At 45.8% G+C, this 18934-nt stretch overlaps 1 pseudogene; it reads right to left on the reverse strand.

Annotated features, from left to right (window-relative positions):
* Nucleotides 1-1953: 1953 nt before the first annotated feature.
* On the reverse strand, nucleotides 1954-10681 carry LOC142761744 (uncharacterized; annotated as a pseudogene).
* Nucleotides 10682-18934: the final 8253 nt, after the last annotated feature.

The raw sequence follows: 18934 nt of genomic DNA on the forward strand, positions 1-18934 counted from the left end.
ATCCTCGTGGAGGCAAACTACCAGCGGCGACGCCCTATTGAAGTGTTCAAGTGCAAAGGGTTTTGAGCACACACAAGCGGACTTCGCTGGCTCCCAGTCGCGTTGACCGGGTCTTATGGCTTCGATCCATAGCCTCCGACGACGGGGATCTTTGGGAAAGCTGTTTGAAAGCATGCAACATTACATACGTGCATTCGCATACATTAATAACAAATGGAAAACAGCCACGAATAAATTGAAACACAGTGCAACCACGACGTGGACAAAGAAGACGAAAACACAAACATCAGTGCAATGCCCGTGTCGTCTGCGTCGTAATTGCGCTGTGTTTTAAATGTCAAGGAGAGTCACCAACTGGCCCAGTGTTTCTTTACTCTACAGCATGTTCTACAGCCATGTTCTACAGCCAGCATGTTCTACAGCCACGCATGCAGTATCGTGCATTATGTTCTGAGAGCTAGCGCATGCGTTTACCTTCGATCATGCGTCTAATATATAAAGCAAATGCAATACACTTACACGTGGAAGGTGGCGCCCAGTTCCTTTCTCATTGCACGCGAGCCGCACCCGGGCACACTGCAAGAAGGCATTGCCGAGCTCCTTTGTTCTTCCTTCGATAAAATCTCATGCTTTGTTCTTCGGCTCGTCAGTCAGCTGACGACGCCCCGACGCTCTGCAGGCACGACGCGAGAGTCTCCTAGCCGATAACGACGCATGCGTCAACGAGTCAGTGCGCCTGACCTTGCGAGAAGGAGCCTTCTTTACCCTTCCCTACTTCTGGCTTCAAAAAATGTGACATAGCTGCCTCTCCTATATTTTTGCCTTCCTCCATGGCCCAGACAGTTCTGTACACCATGAGAGCGCAAGTATTCGCCGAAATCGACCGACTGGTGGAAGTGGGGAGTTCTGTCCCCAGTGAGCGTGGCTGAATGGGCAGCGCCAGTAGTGCCAGTGGTAAAGAAAAACGGAGACATCCGGCTGTGTGGAGACTTAAAGCTGATGGTCAATCTGGCGACAAGAAGAGAACAGTACCCGCTTTCGAAAATCGAAGACATCTTTGCCACGCTAGCAGGGTGCGAGGTGTTTAGCACGCTCGAAGTACGAAACGCATTAAGCCAACTTTTCCTGGATGATGATGCCAAAAAGATAGCTGTGCTGAATACGTACAAGGGCCTCTTCTGCTAAAATCGCTTGGCTTTTGGTATCGCCTGCACTGTTTCAGCGGCGCATAGAACCAGTACTACAGGGGTTACTCGGGGTGAAAGTTTACCTGGACGACGTTATTGTAGCGGAAAAGGAGCAGAATACCATGCTACTATAACAAGTGTTGAAACGACTGCGGGCGAATGGCCTCGCGCTGTACAGAAGTGTCGTTTCTGGGAAAAAGAAGTATTTTTTGGGCACCGAATCGACGCAAGAGGCCTTCACCCCCTGCAAGACAACTTAGAAGCCATGCTGGTGGCACTGCCACCGACCTCTGTTAGCCAGCTTAAATCATTCTTAGGACTGGTGACGTATTACTCGAAGTTTCTACTAAATTTTTCAATCACTTTGGCTCCGTTACACCACCTGTTGTCAAAAGCTGTACCCTGGTGTTGGGGGATTGCACAGGCGACAGCATTCCAAGAAACCAGGTGCGTCATGAGCAATGCAAACTTTCTTGTGCATTATGATCCTCAGAAACCCTTGTGGCTTGAGTGTGATGTGTCGGGGAAAGGAATAGGTACAGTTTGGTCAGCAGAATAGGTACAGTTACGTCAGCAGAACGTAACTATTCACAACTAGAAAAGGAGGCACCAGCGCTGGTTTTTTGGCGTTGTCAAATTCCGAGATTATTTGTTTGGCAATAAGCTCACTCTGGTGACCGATCACAAGCCTTTGACTGGCTTGTTGAGTCCAGACAAACCCATCCCGCAAATGGCAGTGGCACCAATTCAACGTTGGGCGCTGCTCTTAGCAGCATATCAGTATGATTTCGAATACAGAAAAGGGGAGCTCAATGCGAATGCCGACGCTCTGAGCCGCTTGCCGTAGCCTGTCCACGATGATGGCAGCGGAAAAGAACTTGCCGATTATGTCCTGCATGTGCAGGCACTGGATGACTTTGTTTTGTCTGCGCAGAATGTGTCGGATCACACCAGCAAAGACTGCACACTTCAGCAATTAAAGACTTGAATCCTTCAAGGCTGGCCCAAGCGCCTGGGGGCAGACGAACAACAGTATCAACCATATTTTGCACGGAGGCAGGAATTTACCGTGAGAAAAGGGATACTGTATTGAGGTCACTGTGTCGTTCCTCCTAAAGCTGCTCGAAATTTTGTTTTGAAAGAGCTGCATGACTCGCATGCTGGCATCACAGCAATGAAGAACCTCGCGCGCTTGATTTTCTCGTACCCAGGGCTAGACAATGATATTGAGATGCTTGCGAAACGGTGTCCCAAGTGCATGCAGTATTCGCCCATGCCCCCTTCGCAGGTTCTAGTAAACTGGTGGAAGACCAACGCACGTTCGTGCCGCCTACACATGGATTTCGCCGGTCCAGTGGAAGGACATACGATCTTCGCTCTTGTCGACGCCGAGACTAAGTGGATAGAGGCAGTGCCAATGAAGACGACAACGGTGGCAATGGCAGTGGATGTACTCGGGCATTTTTGCACGCTTTGGCCTACCACGAACTGTTGTGTCGGACAATGGCCCGCAATTCACCAGTGCAGAGACAGCACGATTCTTCCGGGAAAATGGCGTGCGCCACGTAACAACTGCCCCATATTACCCACAATCCAACGGTTTGGCGGAACGGGCAGTACGCACCATCAAGGAGAGCCTGAAAAAAAAATCATGTGGGAACACTGCAAAGTCGACTTCCCAAATTTTTGCTACATTACAGGTCCACGTTGATCCAAGAAGAGCAGTCACCTGCAGAAAGACTTCTGGAATTCCAGCCACGGACCCGCCTAAGCAACTTCTTTTCAAATAAAAAAGGGCCGAAGAAGGCTACCGTCTATGGAGTCCCAAGCCCAGAAAAAAAAAGAGTATGCACCAGGAATGCAGGTTTGGAGTAGACAATATGGTCAGCCAGGTCAAAGATAGCTTCCAGGAACCGTGACAATAGTTGAAGGCAAACGATTGCTAACTGTCAACACGCCAAGGGGGGTGCAAGGACCTGGATCAGGTCCGAGCTCGCACCTCAAAGACACTCCTAACCCTGAAGAACTCATCTCCGGAAGGGCCACTCTCTTCCGCCGGCGACCGGACAACTAGCAGCAACGCCCTGCAAGCCAGCCAGTCTGTGCCGAGTGAGCCAGCAGCTAGATGTGGCATCGAGCCAGCAGTTTCAGGGCCAACAGAACCAATCCAACTCAGACGTTCCACCCGTGCCCGTAAGCCCCCGGATAGGTTCTAGCTCAGGGGGGAGGAAGTGATATATCGTTCATCCTCAGATGTAGGTGCGAGAATCATGCCGACCACACGTGCCTTCACCCGTCGTCACGGTGCATTCCGGCCCTCTGGCGAGGGTATAAAAGCAGCCTCTTGAATAAACATACAGTCTTGTTCCTGCCATGAAGGGTCTTTTTCTCGCACCTACATACGATGTTACAAGAAGAGTAGCTGAGAATGTTCACAGCAGATGTCCAAAATACCAGTTGTTTGAAAGAAATAACTTTATGCCATTTTGCTTAACAAATAACCTTATGAAGTCTATCAACATATTGATGGTGACTTGTACCCACAGATGGGACTTAGTCTTTAATCATGCATAAGTCTTGCACGAGGCCGAGCCTTCCTGCGTATCACTCAGATATGCTAGTTGTAATGAATTCCATAACATTCTGGTGCGAAGTAAAAAAACCTTTATTCGTACACAAAGGAAAATACATAGGCTCAACAACATGCAATATTTCTGCCATAGCTTCCTGCTGAAAAGCAATCACTTTCATTTACTTGACAGATTTACATTTACTTGGCACCAACAAAAACATGGAATAGAATGGCCAACTAAAACATTTGCATGCAACAAGTTTTTTTTTTAAAAGAACAATGTGGTTATTGATTGCATTTTCAGCTACTAAATATCATCACTTTGGTCTGTTGGCACTACAGATGGGCACAAATTTGCAAGTGCACAGCACACAGTAACAATCTTGTACAATGCAGTAGATTTGTCTTCTGGCTTGCTTGTCACAAATTCTATTGGCTGAACAGCTTGCATGATAAGGAACTTGTTTCGAACCAGACCGATGACCCTTTCCAGATGTATGTGTACACAAGCAAGTTTGCAGGTGCTGGCAACTTCAAGTGCCAAGAGTTGACTTTTGCCTTTTGTGAAAGCCGGGATGCGAAGAGTGGCACAGTACAGGCCGACACTGTCTGCAAGCACGATGTGCCCATGTGCGAGTATCTCAAGTAGGCCACATTGCTCCGTGATGTATTTGTCGCTTTATCTTCCATCCCACCCTTCTGAAACGAATGTTATTGAGCCTTGGGGGCTAACACCAATTAGAAATTTAGCAGTGTTACTCGCTTTATATTGGGACCATGTCTCGCTCCTAGGGAGCAAAGATGATGGCTGTTCAATCTTAATTTCAAAACAGTCGATCACGACAGCAACCTTAGTTCCAAAAGAGTCTACAAATGCCTGTGGAATTGTCCTCTGCGGTTCGCTTTTCTCTGGCCATACTATTTAAGACTTAAGTCTCCAAAATGCCCCATGCAGTCACCTTTCCAGGATCCTGCTTCCAGTGAAACGGGACATTCCAAATTTGTAGACAATATCCTGGAGAGGAAAATTCCAATTCAGCTTCATTAGAAAAACAGAAAATTCCTGGAATTTTGACAGGCCCTTCTGAGGAGTGTGTTTCACGGCAACTTCTACAAGTTGAAAAATTGCAGAAAGCAGGATAAAGTTGGCTATGCCCGTATAAAATAGAACTTTTCCATCATCTTGCTGCAGCGATGCCTCTGTCACTTCCAACTGTGCTTTCTCTGCAGCTAGGAAACACAGCTCACTAGCCATCCTCTCATTGTCTGTGTCTAGGGCTTGTGATGCAGTGTTCAAATGCTGATTTTGCTGCTCTACAGTGTAGAGGTTGCAGGCCAGGCTTCCATTTTCTGCCTGCGTTGCTTGTATGTCTGCCATAGTGATATCTGTCTGGACAGCTTCATCTGTAAGAACAATTAAAATTATTGCCATTAGATACAAATTCTGCAACAGGTGCAGTTTGCGTTAAGGAAAGACTTGTAGGACAAGCTAACCTTTGTCGCGCTCCTCGCCTGGTAAGTCGACAGGGAGGGCTGGTTCACTTTCCAGTGCAAGACCCATTGGCAGAGATGTATCAGCCACAGATGGCAGGGTGGACGGTTCAGCGATCGGGGTGGTGGCCGCCTTTTTACTGCGTTGCTTCGTGCGCTCATAACGTAGTGTCATAACGTGCGCTCATAACACGTATGTCATCAGCCCCATAGCCTAGATGCTGGCTAGGAGCCCAATCTGGGTTGCTGTCGTCCACAAGGTTGGAAAGCTTTCCTACAAGCAAGCATAGTTATATCAAATCGTGTCGCCTTTTCGCTTAATGCAAGTCTTCCCGGTGCTGCAATCCACCAAACAGGGTGTTTAATGTGTAATACCAAAGTAAGGGCAAACAAGGAAGTTCTCTATCACCCACAAAAAAGGTCAAGCTGTGCGTAGCGTAATCGACATGCGTGCACTTCGCAGCGAGAAGCATGCAATTACGATAACGACTGATAGCTGTCATTGTAATTGAGGTCCACGATTTTAGAACTATCGTGATGGAACTTTTCCAACCTATCTGACTTCCCCGCCGCTCACCCCCTCTTAACTTCGCTTTTTAAAGCGCCTTACATGCACAAACGACTTATCGTTAGTTTCTAGCAACCGAAGGAAAATAAAATACATGAGACTCGCGTCAGTGAATCGCTTGAGCACGAAACGGCTGGTCATTGCGAAGAGCTAGCTTGTGTCTAATCACAGTAACCTGTATGTTTACCTTGATTTTACTTACCCGTGATGAAGTGACATGCGCAGACGCGAATGTTTTCCAAGTTTTTCTGGTCGTTTCTGTTAATGCGCGCCAGCCAAACACGCCGGCGTTCACCAGAAAGTCGGAATGTGCGCTCACAATGCCAGGTGATAACTTTTGGCAGACTGAACATTCCAATGCCTTGTTCCCTGTTTGTAGGCTTTGAAGAGGACTTGCTTCTGCTTCTGCAGCCGTAAATTGCACAAATTGGCATCGCAAAACCGGACAGAGCGAGCACACGCACAACACGACACTGCTGCGGCCTGCGCCAGCGTCCATAGGTACACGACTGAGGTACCCGGGCAAGGCGGCAGCGCCTACCGGAAGTGACGAATCAGCACTTGGTGACGCACGTGCACACTATGTATAGGGAAAGTGATAGCAAGCAAACACAGCTTGATCGAAAGCAAATTTGTAATGTTGACTTTCTTTGTATTTTCATTGGCAAGCACCGGGGCAGTATTTTTTGCTACTTCCAGTGATGTCTCATTCTGATATGGGAATATATGCAGTGCCAACATCACCATCAGTTACACTATCAGTGTCATCATCAGTAATAGTCTCTCACATCTAGAGCATGGAGGCTGCTTTGTCTGCTTTCTCATTACAATGAGCAGTACACTAGTCGGCAATTCATCCAGGGCCGGAATAACAATACTAAGGGCTAGGTTAAGAAAAACAAAGGGGCCCTTCCTGCGGACTCGCTTGCTGGAGGAACGGTTGTGCTGCCCGAGATTTCCAGCGCCAGAGCAGTTCTTGAGAACTGGTTTGCCCTCCACGATCTCGTGACGTCATGAAGCTCTCGCCGCTTGGTGCCCCGTCCTCGGATTCCTTTGACCGTGTCCCAATCCTTGTCTTTCTCAATCTTTACTTCTCACGGTATCTTTGTAAACCCTCTTTATCCCCTTTCTTCGTGAGCTACTGCTGAGGTGTGGCACTTAGATGCAGACGGTTGCAAGGTTCACTTTTCTTTTATTTTCACCTATTTAAGAATCCCCCCCCCCTCCTGCCTCACACTCTTGTTAACCTTGAGACTTGACACTTTCTATAATTCACTGCAAAGAACATGTACAGTATAGACTTGAAGAATCGCAGGAATGTTTATAAATATTGTCTAGGCATGTCTTGTCTCCCAGAAAACATACAGTAATTGTTATAGGAATTGAACTATAGGATGTTTTCATTGAGTGGAGGAGCATAGCCTCAAACCTGTGCATTTTCTTCTCTCTCTCCACCGCGTATAGGAATGACTAGCTGCTGTTGCTAGCTCGTGCGGATTCCCTCATTTGGCAATGTGTGGCACTTGTTCACCAACGTCATTTTCACTCGGAAGTCAATGTCCAGAAGGGCTGCCAGTTCAAATTTTACTAAGTTCCACGGTTCCAGGCAGCTCTGGTATCTGTACAAGTTTCCCCAGTGAGGCCGAGTGACACTTTGAAAGCAGAACCTGCGCATGATTTCTCTCCCACACGCCACTCTCGCAGTACCCATACATTGTGACCATCTTGAAGTGACTGGGTGCTTGCATCTCATACATGATGCAGCACAAGATCTTCATCTGTTTTATACAAAAGTACTGTACCAACCTATCTATCCACTCTGAAAATCAGTATATTAGATTCTCAATACCTTGCATTTCTTTAGCCCTAGCGGGACAATCTTAGTCATCAGCTTGACATAGCATGACTGATTCTGACTTGGATTAGACTTAGTCATTTTGTTCAGCCCCGCATATACGGCATCGGACAATAGAGCCACACACGTTTGCTTGCCCTGTGACCGTACCACTAGCACTTGCTGCATTTCAGAGGGCGCGGAGCAAGGGGTTCTATGATACAGAGTCGGAGCCATGCTTTAATCTCTGATAGCCATGATGTCCCTGCTAATATGACGGTCACTGACTCGGTGGGAATTCTCACATTATTTACTTGCTTGTTGCGTCGATACATGGATACTACACCTGCATCTGAAAAAATGTCCAAGATTTCGGCGAGGCTTGACTGACATCTACTCTACGTACTAGTCCCTTGCAACAAGCAAAGTAGGGAAGAATGAAGCAGCTCACTGGATTAATGGCAAAAGAGGTACATTTAAGCAAGCCTTGCATACAGGCTTGGTCTTGTGAACAGCAGAAAAAGCCACTGCGATCAAACTGGCGGACCTTGGTGATTTGTGGAAAGTGAGGTGTCACGGTTCGAAGCTAGTCTAGATGGCCTTGGGGTTTTTTATTCGAACAACTCCACCGTCCGTCATCACAATAGCAACAAGAATGCTGCTGTTTCTACTGGGCAGAAAGATCTCCAAACACACATCATGAGGGGCAATAAAAGCAGACCAGGGAAGCCCTCTGGCATGGAAAAGACAGACATCAAGAACAAGTATGAACTGCACTAAACTGCGTAATAAACTCAGAACTGAAAATAAATCAATCAAAATTGTCAGGGACTGCCAGGTACAGAACCAGTAAAGCCCGGTAAGCGACTTTTCAACCCTAGAAGATGTGATCTGTCATGAAATAGATCTTGTTTTTGTTCAACTTCTGCTGCGGCTTGTGCCCGAACCGCAGTCGAAGAACGCTTCCTTGTCACCTTTGCAGCGCGTTCACGAGCGTGATAACTTCTTCACTCTTAGAAATTGGCACACAAGTTGCCTTTTACAAGCAGTGTTGCCAAGTCAAAAGTAACAATACCGCCACAGAAGCCTTTGCAATTCATTAAAAACTTCCAAGTTTGACCTTTGTGTCCAACTAATGCAGAATTTTTTAAAATTCAGTGAACACACACAAAAAAAGAATTTGACTCGAAGTTATCAGCCCTAACATAGACTGTTTCAATGTGCACAGCAACGTAATCACTTGGCACCTCAAACTATTTTTGAGAGGTGACAAAATGGTTAAAAAATGCTTGTGAGAGCCGGAGGCGTAATGCCGTCGGCCAAGTCATCACAATATGCTCAGCTCAAGTTATCCCAACTGCTTTTGTGCATGCATTCCCTGACAGAGCTCGAACTTGAAATTATCCATGCTGTAGTATACGAGAGACCAAGCTTTGTAACCTTTTTTTCGGCTGCATGGAGATTTACTGTTTCATGGTCCGGCAGCTTTTGAAAAGTATGATACTCTCGTCAGCAGCGAGGTAACTGAACAGTGCGTTCAGTTACTTCGCCAACCAATTTTTCGAACCCTCAAGAGGCCGAAAAAGTATGAAAACTTGGGTAGTCCGAAAAAACAAATTCACTCCCCCCCCCCACACAAAAAAAGACAGCGGCTTCGCTTACGAATCGGCTTGAAAAAACTGGTCACTATGATTCTGTAGGGTGCCGCATTGCTGTAACCAATAGGTCAGCTTGCACATTTTTAAGGGTGACGATCGCACTGCAAACAACAGAAAGCACCACAAGTAGGCAGCGTATTCACTGGCTCCTCATTGTCGAAACCCGAGTCATCTTCCAGTACCTGGTGGACTGATTTGTCTTTGGTAAGTTTGTCATAGGGCTCAGTATTGTGGTCTTCGCTAGTGTCATTTCTATGCAAATGGTGCCTGCAGTGTGCAAATGTTCAATTAAGTCAGTAGATAAACAGGGTTGATCAGATTCAGCACTGTTGTCATTGGGTGATGACAGCACTTCCTGTCTGATCATGAAACCTGTGTGGTGGAAACTATTGGAAGTTGTGTTCTTGGTAACTGCCATCCATGTACCTAAAAAACGCTAAGAGCAGACAGCAAGTCAATGGTGTAGCTATTGCCACTGTCCACGTATAGGACCATATGACTATGTGTGACTGGTAGAGCTGCTTGAAAGTCGGGATAATTTCTTGGTCCATAAATTGTAGTACTGATATCATGTTTAGTGGCAAGAATTACACTTGCATGGCTTGGAGGTTTTTGACATGGCCATATGCAGCGCAGTTGTCTACTATCATTACTGTTGCATACCCATGGCCAGCGGACCGGAACAGTTAGGAAGCACAGACTGCTCGAACATAAAAAGCATTTATTTGGGACGTGTCCTTGCTTTTATCCCCGTTGTAGAACGATAACGGGGAGTGGGGCGATGCAATTGAACCATGCTGAGCATCCACAAAACACTAGTGTGATGCAGCCACAACACTGCCTCTCCTCAAAAATGAAATTGCTGCACTGGCTCGCACTGCCTTGCGGACTGATGCAGGACTTGCTGCGGAGCTTCGGCTGAACTTTGGTTAGATCGGAGTGGTGAGTGGCGTGGTTGAGTGTTGTCATCCGCCAGGTGGACATTAGATGGCAAATTTCCTGTGGGGCCCATTTTCACCGTAAGAGTTTCATTTATTGGATAAACTTGGTGACCAAGGCTAGCTTTTCTAGGCGGGGGGCCACAACGTAGCCTACTTTGACTATCGTTGCAACTGATCCATCACCGGTCAGAGGGCCGGCGCTTTACGGCTTGTGTTGGCTGACGAGGGAGACTGTGCAGCAGGGGTGGCACTGCGAAAAGAACCCTGTCTCAACTCAGAGAAATTCTGTCCTTCCGCAGCAAAGTGTAAACTTACTCTTGTTGGCATCGGCCCCTAGGGCGTCGTAGCCAATCTTGATGCCTAGCACGTCGAGGTAGTGAGTGGACACTACTTGGGTGTCGTCTTCTCTGACAAGCCGCCAGGTGGACATGGGCCTGGCTGAGACCCGAAACTGTTGTGCTATCTCTCGTGCGCACTCTCTAAGAACCAATTTCCCAGCAGGCCTCCACTGCTGGGCTGTACAAATTGTAAATATTGTTGATCCGTTGTTGTAGTGCATTCTAAATTGTATGTATAGTGTATAGTTCCATTTAATCCTGTGGTCGGTCTTGGCATTTCTGTACACCTTGGTTCTTGAGCACTGACATTGACAACTAGACGCATTGGTAGCGAATGAGGGCGACGGCGCACTTGATGGACGTGCCGTCTAACGATGACTGCTGAAGCCTCTACGGTTGCCATTCTTGCTCCCGTGGCAGACTTTATATTGCCTGAGATCCACTTCTCCCTTTACCCGTAATTGTGCATGTACACGCTGCTCTCTACTGGGGGTATCCAGTCGTCAGTTTGACCTGCAACATTCAGAGGGAAACGGGTGTCAAGGGGAGATCTTATTTGATAGCCGGGTTGCATTACTGAGGGGGATTTCCCAGTCTTCGTTTGCGTATTCCTGTGATTGAGCTGTAGTCTGGCTAATTTTTTTATCAAGATCACCGCCTGTTATTTCCTGAATGCCTTTTCTTTATCGATCGCAACATTCTTTCAGCAGCTCCGTTTGACTGTGGATTGAAAGGTGCCGTGCACAGATGAGTAATGTTGTTTCTAGCTGTAAATGTGGCCAACTCTTTACAAGTGAACTTTGCGCTGTTGTCTGAAACTATCATACACGGTCCATCAAAACAAGCAAGCATGCTTCTCGGAGCCCTTATTATGCTTTCCACGTTTGCATGCTTGATAGAAATCGCTTCGATCCATTTTGAGTATGCATCCACAATCACTAGTAAAATCTCCCTGGCTACCGGTCCTGCCAAATCAATATGAATTCGCGACTACTTTTCTTGCATCTTAGGCCAGTTTACGGGAGGTGCGGCTGCTGGCATAGGCAAATTGGCTATGCAAGTTTCACAGTCAGCGGCGTGCTGCTGTATGTCACGGTCAAGTCTAGGTTACCAAAATAAAGAATGTGCTATGGCTTTCATAGCAGACGATCCTTGGTGCGTTTTGGGAAGGAGTTGCAGAAAACGTTCTCTAGCACCGCCTGGTATAATGTGATTTCCTCAGTATATAAGGTTGTGGGCTAAGGACAACTCTTGCCTATGTTCAAGTAGATCGTTGAAAGGTACTTGAATTGGCCACAAAGATCCCTTACTGGACTTGAAAAGCAGTGAGCCATCACTGCCCAGTGTCACAGTAAGGTCACCTCAAGATAGCTTGTCTTTAGATGAGGTTCACCATATGTCCCATCAAGGGTCCATTCCCGGTTAGCCGTTGACATGCTGTCTTCTGCAGATTTTGATGCACTAAACCTGCAGTTCTTTAGCAACTTCAGTGGTCACTGCTTCATATCCAGGGTAATGAAAAAGTTTTCCATCCTGTGCATATATGGCATTGTTGCTTCCATGACACAAACATTACACCGTTGTTTGTTTTCTACATAGCCTGTAGTCAAGGGAAAGGCATGCTGGACAGTAGGTGTGAACATCAACAGACTCTGACCACTGCAGATTCCACAGCTTTCTCAATACATGCTTGGATCTCGGAAAGATGTCTTGTCGAAACAACATTCAATAGCTTTAGTAGACCATCTACTTTTGTGCTGTGAGCCCACCGGCGGCGACAAATGTTATAATTCCCTGCAGTAGGCTCGTTAATTGATTTGGAGGTTTTTTTTTTTCATCCTAATAAACTTCACTAGGTCAATATCAGCGTCAGTACATTATTTGTTGACTGCTTGTAACATTGTGGTTTTCTATGGCACAACGTGCAAGTTGGGTTATGCATTTGAGAGGTCTGAGAGCCACCTCAGGACACTTCCCGATGGACGAGTTCGTTGAAAGGAAACATTTAATAAGAATAGCTCGAGAGCACATAACCCCAATATAACCGGTTTTACCCTCGGGTACATTTACAAAAAAGTATTTATGCTGTAGCTTAGTCCCTAATCACCAAGTCCCATAGCACCCAGTTCCTACACAGAGTTGGTCGCGAAAAGTTGTGAATGAGCGGCATTTCTCCCACATCGTTGAGTGAAAGCCTGGGCACGAAGAACGGAGATTGATGCTGTCATCGTCATAGCTGGCATCAGTATTGAGCAGCTACACGAACGGTAGGAGAAGCTGCCTTCCTAGGCTGCTGGCGGATGCTGGACTAGCTGATGCCATCATTTGACGCACTGGCTCCGAGGTTGAGTCCCGGCTGGACAGCCTCGTCTAAGCTCGATCCCGAAGTTCGACAGCTCAGGCCTGTCCACGGGCAATGGAGCATCGACGGAGCGAGGTAGACCTGGAGCAAGCCACCAGTGGACGGAGGTAGCAGCCTTGGCTGGGGTGCGAAACCCGACCGCCCCGATATGTGGCTCGTCTTCTTCCGGGCACTTCCCGACTCTTTGCTTTTCTCCCCTTGCGCGTGCTTGCAGCAATAGCTGCGTCTGCGTCGAATTGGCGCTTAATTCATTTATTGCTTGTTCGTTCACGTCCATGCCAGCTTTTTCTTCCTAGCCTTCCAAGGTATTTCACGGCGTGCAATTCATATTCCGCACACACCATCATACCGCTGTACATAATTCCTGAAGTATTGCATCTTCAAGTGGGAAATCTACATCATCATTCTCACCAAACTTTTGGCCGGTAGAGTCATTGTGCATGGGTGCCTCAGTAGATTGATAATGGTGCAGCGTAAGCAGAAAAAGAAAAATAATAAGATGGGAATTCAGTGTTTATAGTGTGCGGTTTTTCCACTAGTCTCATGAATCGTGCTCATGTTTGACACTACAAATTAATCAGTATTGTTCAGCTAAAAATGATAGCTAACAGCCATTCTCCCCATGTGAAGGCTGATTCACATTTGCATCACAGACTTTTTTTAAGCAGGGCATTTCAAAATGCCCGAGATAAATTAGGTTTCAGTATTGCATAGTAATTCCCATCTTTTTGGTAGCAAAATAAAGTGACAGTTGGGCGATTTAGTTCTGATTAATCATTTTCTATACAACGCTAAACATGAACGCTGAAGAGACTGAAGTGACACAGGCGCACTAATGCAGTGTTCAGAAGTGAACAGTGAATCAGTTCCATCTTATCTAAAAAAAAAAAAGACGATTTGTAAGATGTCTTAGTTTCTTGCGTAGTAGAGGCATTTTCGTATCATTTGACATACGCTCAGGGCTTGTAGCAGTCCTTGAAACCCTTAAAACCCGTTGAATTTCGGGATGGCATTTTCAAGGCCTTGAAAACCCTCAGATTTGTTTGAGGTGCTTAAAAGTCCTTCAGTTCTAGCAATCGAAGTTCTTTAAGCCATATTTATTGGAATTTTTGCTCGCCTGGCAACTATGTGCTCTCAAGCCAATAAACCATCCTATCTAATCCTTTTATTCAGCTATAGTGCAGTGTTGCAGTACAATGTACTCTTCTAGTACACTGTTGTTCTGGTAGCGCTTGCGGGGAACAGCAGCAACGGACTCAAGCCTGGCTTTTTTGTGGAGACTGTGCAAGTGTGCGCGGATATGTGCAGTCGCGTCGCTTATGATGGAACTATGCCGGACAAGTGTAAATTCCAGCCGTCTTGGTTATGCATTGCAGCTTATAGGGAGTGGATTGCACCGGATACGTTAAACTCTCTTCAGGCAAGGTCTTCTTATGTAGGAATAGCTTCGACGTGTAATCAATGGGGGAGTCTGCTCTTAAAAGTCACATAAAGAGTACGAAACACATTGAGAACACAAAAGTGACTACAGTCGATAGTAAATTGAGTGAGTTTAAGGTGCTAACCATACAAATAAAACAAAGTATAAATTTTTATGTTGTAAAAAGTGATGTTGATATTTTGTGTGGTTTCAAGTGTTATTTTAGGTCCTTGGAAAAGTATTTGTTACATCCTGAAAAAGGTCCTTAAAAACCCTTGAATTTTCTTTCACTTAGGTGCTATGAACCCTGGCACTGTTGTCACGATTCGAGGTGTGCTATAAATAATGCGGCTTCTCATAAAAAGGAGGCAGCTGATGCACGCACCATTTTACCGTGTACCCGCGGTCGTAGAAAATGCTGTGAAAGAAAACAGAGGCACAATAAGAAGGAACAAAAATATTTTTCCTCTGCAAAAAAATTATTTGCCTCTACGCACTGAGAGCCTACAGGCATACAGTAAAGCACACTTCTTTTTCAGATCTTTTTTTTCTTCTGTGCTTCTCACACACCGATACTGTAGAGCGATACTGTAGGGTCATGTTCAGGCCATTGTTGAAAAGGTTCCGTCATTATTCTTTGCTTCGCAGTCTTGGGTGCCAGCTTCCGCACTTCCACAAAAAATGTTGACGTGACACTGGCGTTTCGTCTGCTAGGAGCGCACGTACAGTCAGTCTAGCTGTGTCTCTGGAGGCGTAGACATGCCTCTGTCCCATCGAAATGTCAAATGTCAGTAAAAAAATAAAAATAAGAAGTGAAGTAATGTTCACTGTGTGATTTTTCGCGATCTCATTTTCGTCGACCTGCTTTTTCACGAATGCTTTGAAGTTCTTCAGGTCTTCGGTCATGACAAAGTGTTGTGCGTCTTCTGATGCTTGAACAGCTCGCCTCATAACTAGAGACCGGACTATAGGCAAATGCCCATTTTGTTTCTTGCATTTATATCGTGTCATATTGATATATGAGCAAGAATTAGAGGTAGTAAGGGCTTTTATGGTGTTTTCATTGTGCCTATAAATGCCTATTATGGGTGTTCATGCATAAATTTCACAGGTGCCTATAAATGCCTATTTTCTAAATGAGCACCTATATGAGCGCTATCCAAGCCCAAGTTTCATTTTCTAGCAGGTGTGAAACCATTATTTATGTAAAAAAAGGCTACATTGATATTTCCAAACGCTATAATGTTTAACCTAGACAAAGCTGACATCCTGCGAGCGATTGGACGAGGAGCATGTGGAGTGCAAAAGCGCTAATACTGCAGCCCAAAGCGGAAGCACGTCTCAGCGTCTGCAGGGGAAGGAGGAGAGAGAATGAAAGATGGGATAAAAAAGTGAAAGTGAGGCCTATGGCCGAGGATGCTGCGACCGCCTTCTATAGACAGCTGTCCAGTGCCCTGAAGGAACTGAAGAACCACCCTGAAAACCTGAGCGTTGCAGTGGCAAAAGAACTACAGGTTTTCTGGGCAGCCTTGGGTAGCCGGAGAACAAATGATAAACCATGGAGGGTCACTCATGGAATGCTCTTGTTGATTCAGTGGTGGCGAGGGTCGCCATATCATTATACTTTATACAGCAAAGCCTGAGACAGGCGACGGCATGTTTACAATCAACGGTGTATTTAGCATAGATTCACCGTATGCTTAAATATGCTTGTTCTGTATGAGGTCCCTTCTCATATGTCTTTAACTGGCAGACATGAAAAAATACAGAACAGGGCTTCTAGGTTTGTCCTAAGGCATTAGTCAAAAGTGATAGCTCTAACAACAGGAAAAATGAACTAGGATGGGAATTACTATCATCGCATTGAATTATACTGCTGTTAAAGCTTCTATGTCAAGCATTTCATGGTGAAACTCGCATTCAAAAATGAATGTACCTAAGCAGTCCTCTTCGCGCAATGGTAAAAAAGATTTTAGAATGTCGTGTCAGATATAATATTTATAATAATTCATTTTTGTTAGTTTCATGACAGAATGAAATAGCTTATGAAGAGAACAAAGTGTGTTGTGTCAATGAAAGTGGGCTTTCTTCGACATTGTAACCCATATGCTGCAGCGCCTTCGGGTAAAAAATGTGATGCGCACGCGGCTTTTGTTTGTAATTCACTTTTTAAGCATCCCTTTCTAAGTAACATATTAACTTGTAGTTAGACACTAGAAGTTCTTGCGTGCCCAGTGAAAAGTGTTCTACTACGGTGATTTGGTTCGCTGCGAGCCACCAAAGTATGATGCAAAGAGGCAAGCTTGCATCCCTTGCCTCTCGCCCCATGTAGCCATCGCAAGCTCAATTCCTTCCCTGTTTTCTGAGGCTGAAGAATCACAACATGCGTAAACAAGGTCACACGCGCAGGACGTGCCCTAGCCTACTTGTGCACGTACGCCATCGATGTTGTGTCGTTTCAGCGTCCTATGCGATGGTCCTACGCGATTAGACCTAGCATCCCTTACTTCTGGGATATCATTGGTTTGGTTATTTGCTCCTGCGCTGTCCTTCCCAACTACAACGAAACGAAAGTGACCCAGGAGAGTGCTAATGGAATATGGACACTTGACGCACAATGCTATACAACAAAACTAAATACCACATAATGCGAATCCTGTGGAAATGCATGCCTATGTTCAATCGTTGGTACATTTGTGTTATCTTAAATATTATTTTTTTGCTTCTTGCCGGTGATACAAGTCACCGACGTCGTTTTGGGATATTTCAATTTTTGTAGGAATTTATTGTGCCCATAATTATGATTTTTAGGACCTAAATCGATATTTTACCTGCCTGTCTTTGATGCCTAACTTTTTCAGTCACGAATTATTATATTCCCTGCAGAAAAATTCTATACTCGCAGGTTTTGCAGTTTTAGGTGTCTAGAGGTAAGAAAAGAAGGTTGGGCTTCTCTAGAGTAGTTATTCTGAAATGGCATTGTGCCTTCTTATGGAAAAACCGTGACTCAATCCTGCTTTTTTCTATAAAAAATAATAAATACACTTAGCCAGTTTACAACAAGGAGAAGTAAATTTTATTTATTGCATAGGGTTCGATTGGTGCTTGCGCTGGTTCACTGGCTGTGAAAATGGAAAAAAAAAAAACAGTCCTTCTCAGCTGCAATGCACCGGAAAACATTGCATTTTCTGCAGCATACCCTGGTTTTGGCCGAACATTTTTCATACTTGCACCGCTGTGGAAATGGCATCTGGACCTGCTGAGGCCAGTGGTCCTTCGCATCGTACTTCACTGCATTTGGTGGAGCTGGATGAGAATTGTGTGGGCGACGTGTAGGCACCTTAGCTGAGTCAGAACTCGGCCGCCCTCTCTTCTTTGGTGCGCTCTTGTTCACTTGAACAAGGGCGAGAGCCACATCCGTTTGGAAGGCGAGCGTGTCAAGGGCCTTTCTTCTTGGAAGTCTCTGGTTGCTGGCATCTCGCACGTACTCCAACCATGAGTTGGCCAAAGGCAGTGATATGAAATGGCACATTACCCTGACAGGCCATTTTCTAGATTTCGCTTTCATGGGGTAGAGGGCCATCACGAAAGCTAGCTTGTCGACGCCTCCCATGAATTTGTTGTACACCAGAATGGCTTCCGGGCATGGTATTTCGATCCGCTCCTTTGATGCATCACTCCATTTGCTGGTGACACCAACCGAACCACACCCTACTTGCGCAGAAGCGATATTTACAATACCGTTGTCAAGCCATCTAACTAAAACAACATCCCCTTCTTCAGTCACTTTTGTGTCCATCGCCCCTCTACCTTCCTTTCTGAGCTCTTTTGCACTCTTCAGGGTGCAATCCATCAGTCTGTTTGCCTTGATCGTTGATCGGGCCTGTTGCTTGTATGCCGACTATTCGGAGTTCGCGAAGCAGGGTGACCGATGTGAAGTAATTGTCAAAAAGACACTTGAAATTTCTTCTTTTTGGCAGTTCTTCACACAGCCTTAATACAACAGAGCCACCAAGACCGAGGTGCGCATAGCTGGGATCAATTCCAGTTCCCTTGCCTAGATTGATTTCAATGTCATGAGCGATTCCATCAGCACTGCAGCGAACAAAAACTTTAACACCTTCAGGGTTTGGCTTCATCCTAATTACTTGCTTTCCGGGGACTTTTCCAGTGAAAGGAATCATCTATTCGTCAACACTTGACTGTTCTATTACGTCAAGTTCTAAGCATCGCGCCCTAACGACATTAATGAGAGGTTGCACCTTCCAGAATTTATCTGCGTTCTTGGGGGCTGGACCGCTTGCATCATTGATATGAACAGCGATCCTAAGCTTAAAAAATCTGTTCAGATTCATTGCATCTGCAACCACGGCGATCCGGGTTCGCTGCTGCTAGTACATCCTGATTCTAGGAAATTTTAGCACCGCTATGTACATCACAATGCCGAAAAATATTCTAATTTCTTGCGGTGTGGTTCCCAGCTCTGCACCAGTTGTTTGCAAGTAATAGAGGTTTGAGCATTCTGCAAGTCTTTCAAATGTGCTGTCAGGGAGGTACTTCGTG

The sequence above is a fragment of the Rhipicephalus microplus genome, unplaced genomic scaffold, assembly GCF_043290135.1.
Source record: "Rhipicephalus microplus isolate Deutch F79 unplaced genomic scaffold, USDA_Rmic scaffold_23, whole genome shotgun sequence".
NCBI lineage: Eukaryota > Metazoa > Arthropoda > Arachnida > Ixodida > Ixodidae > Rhipicephalus > Rhipicephalus microplus.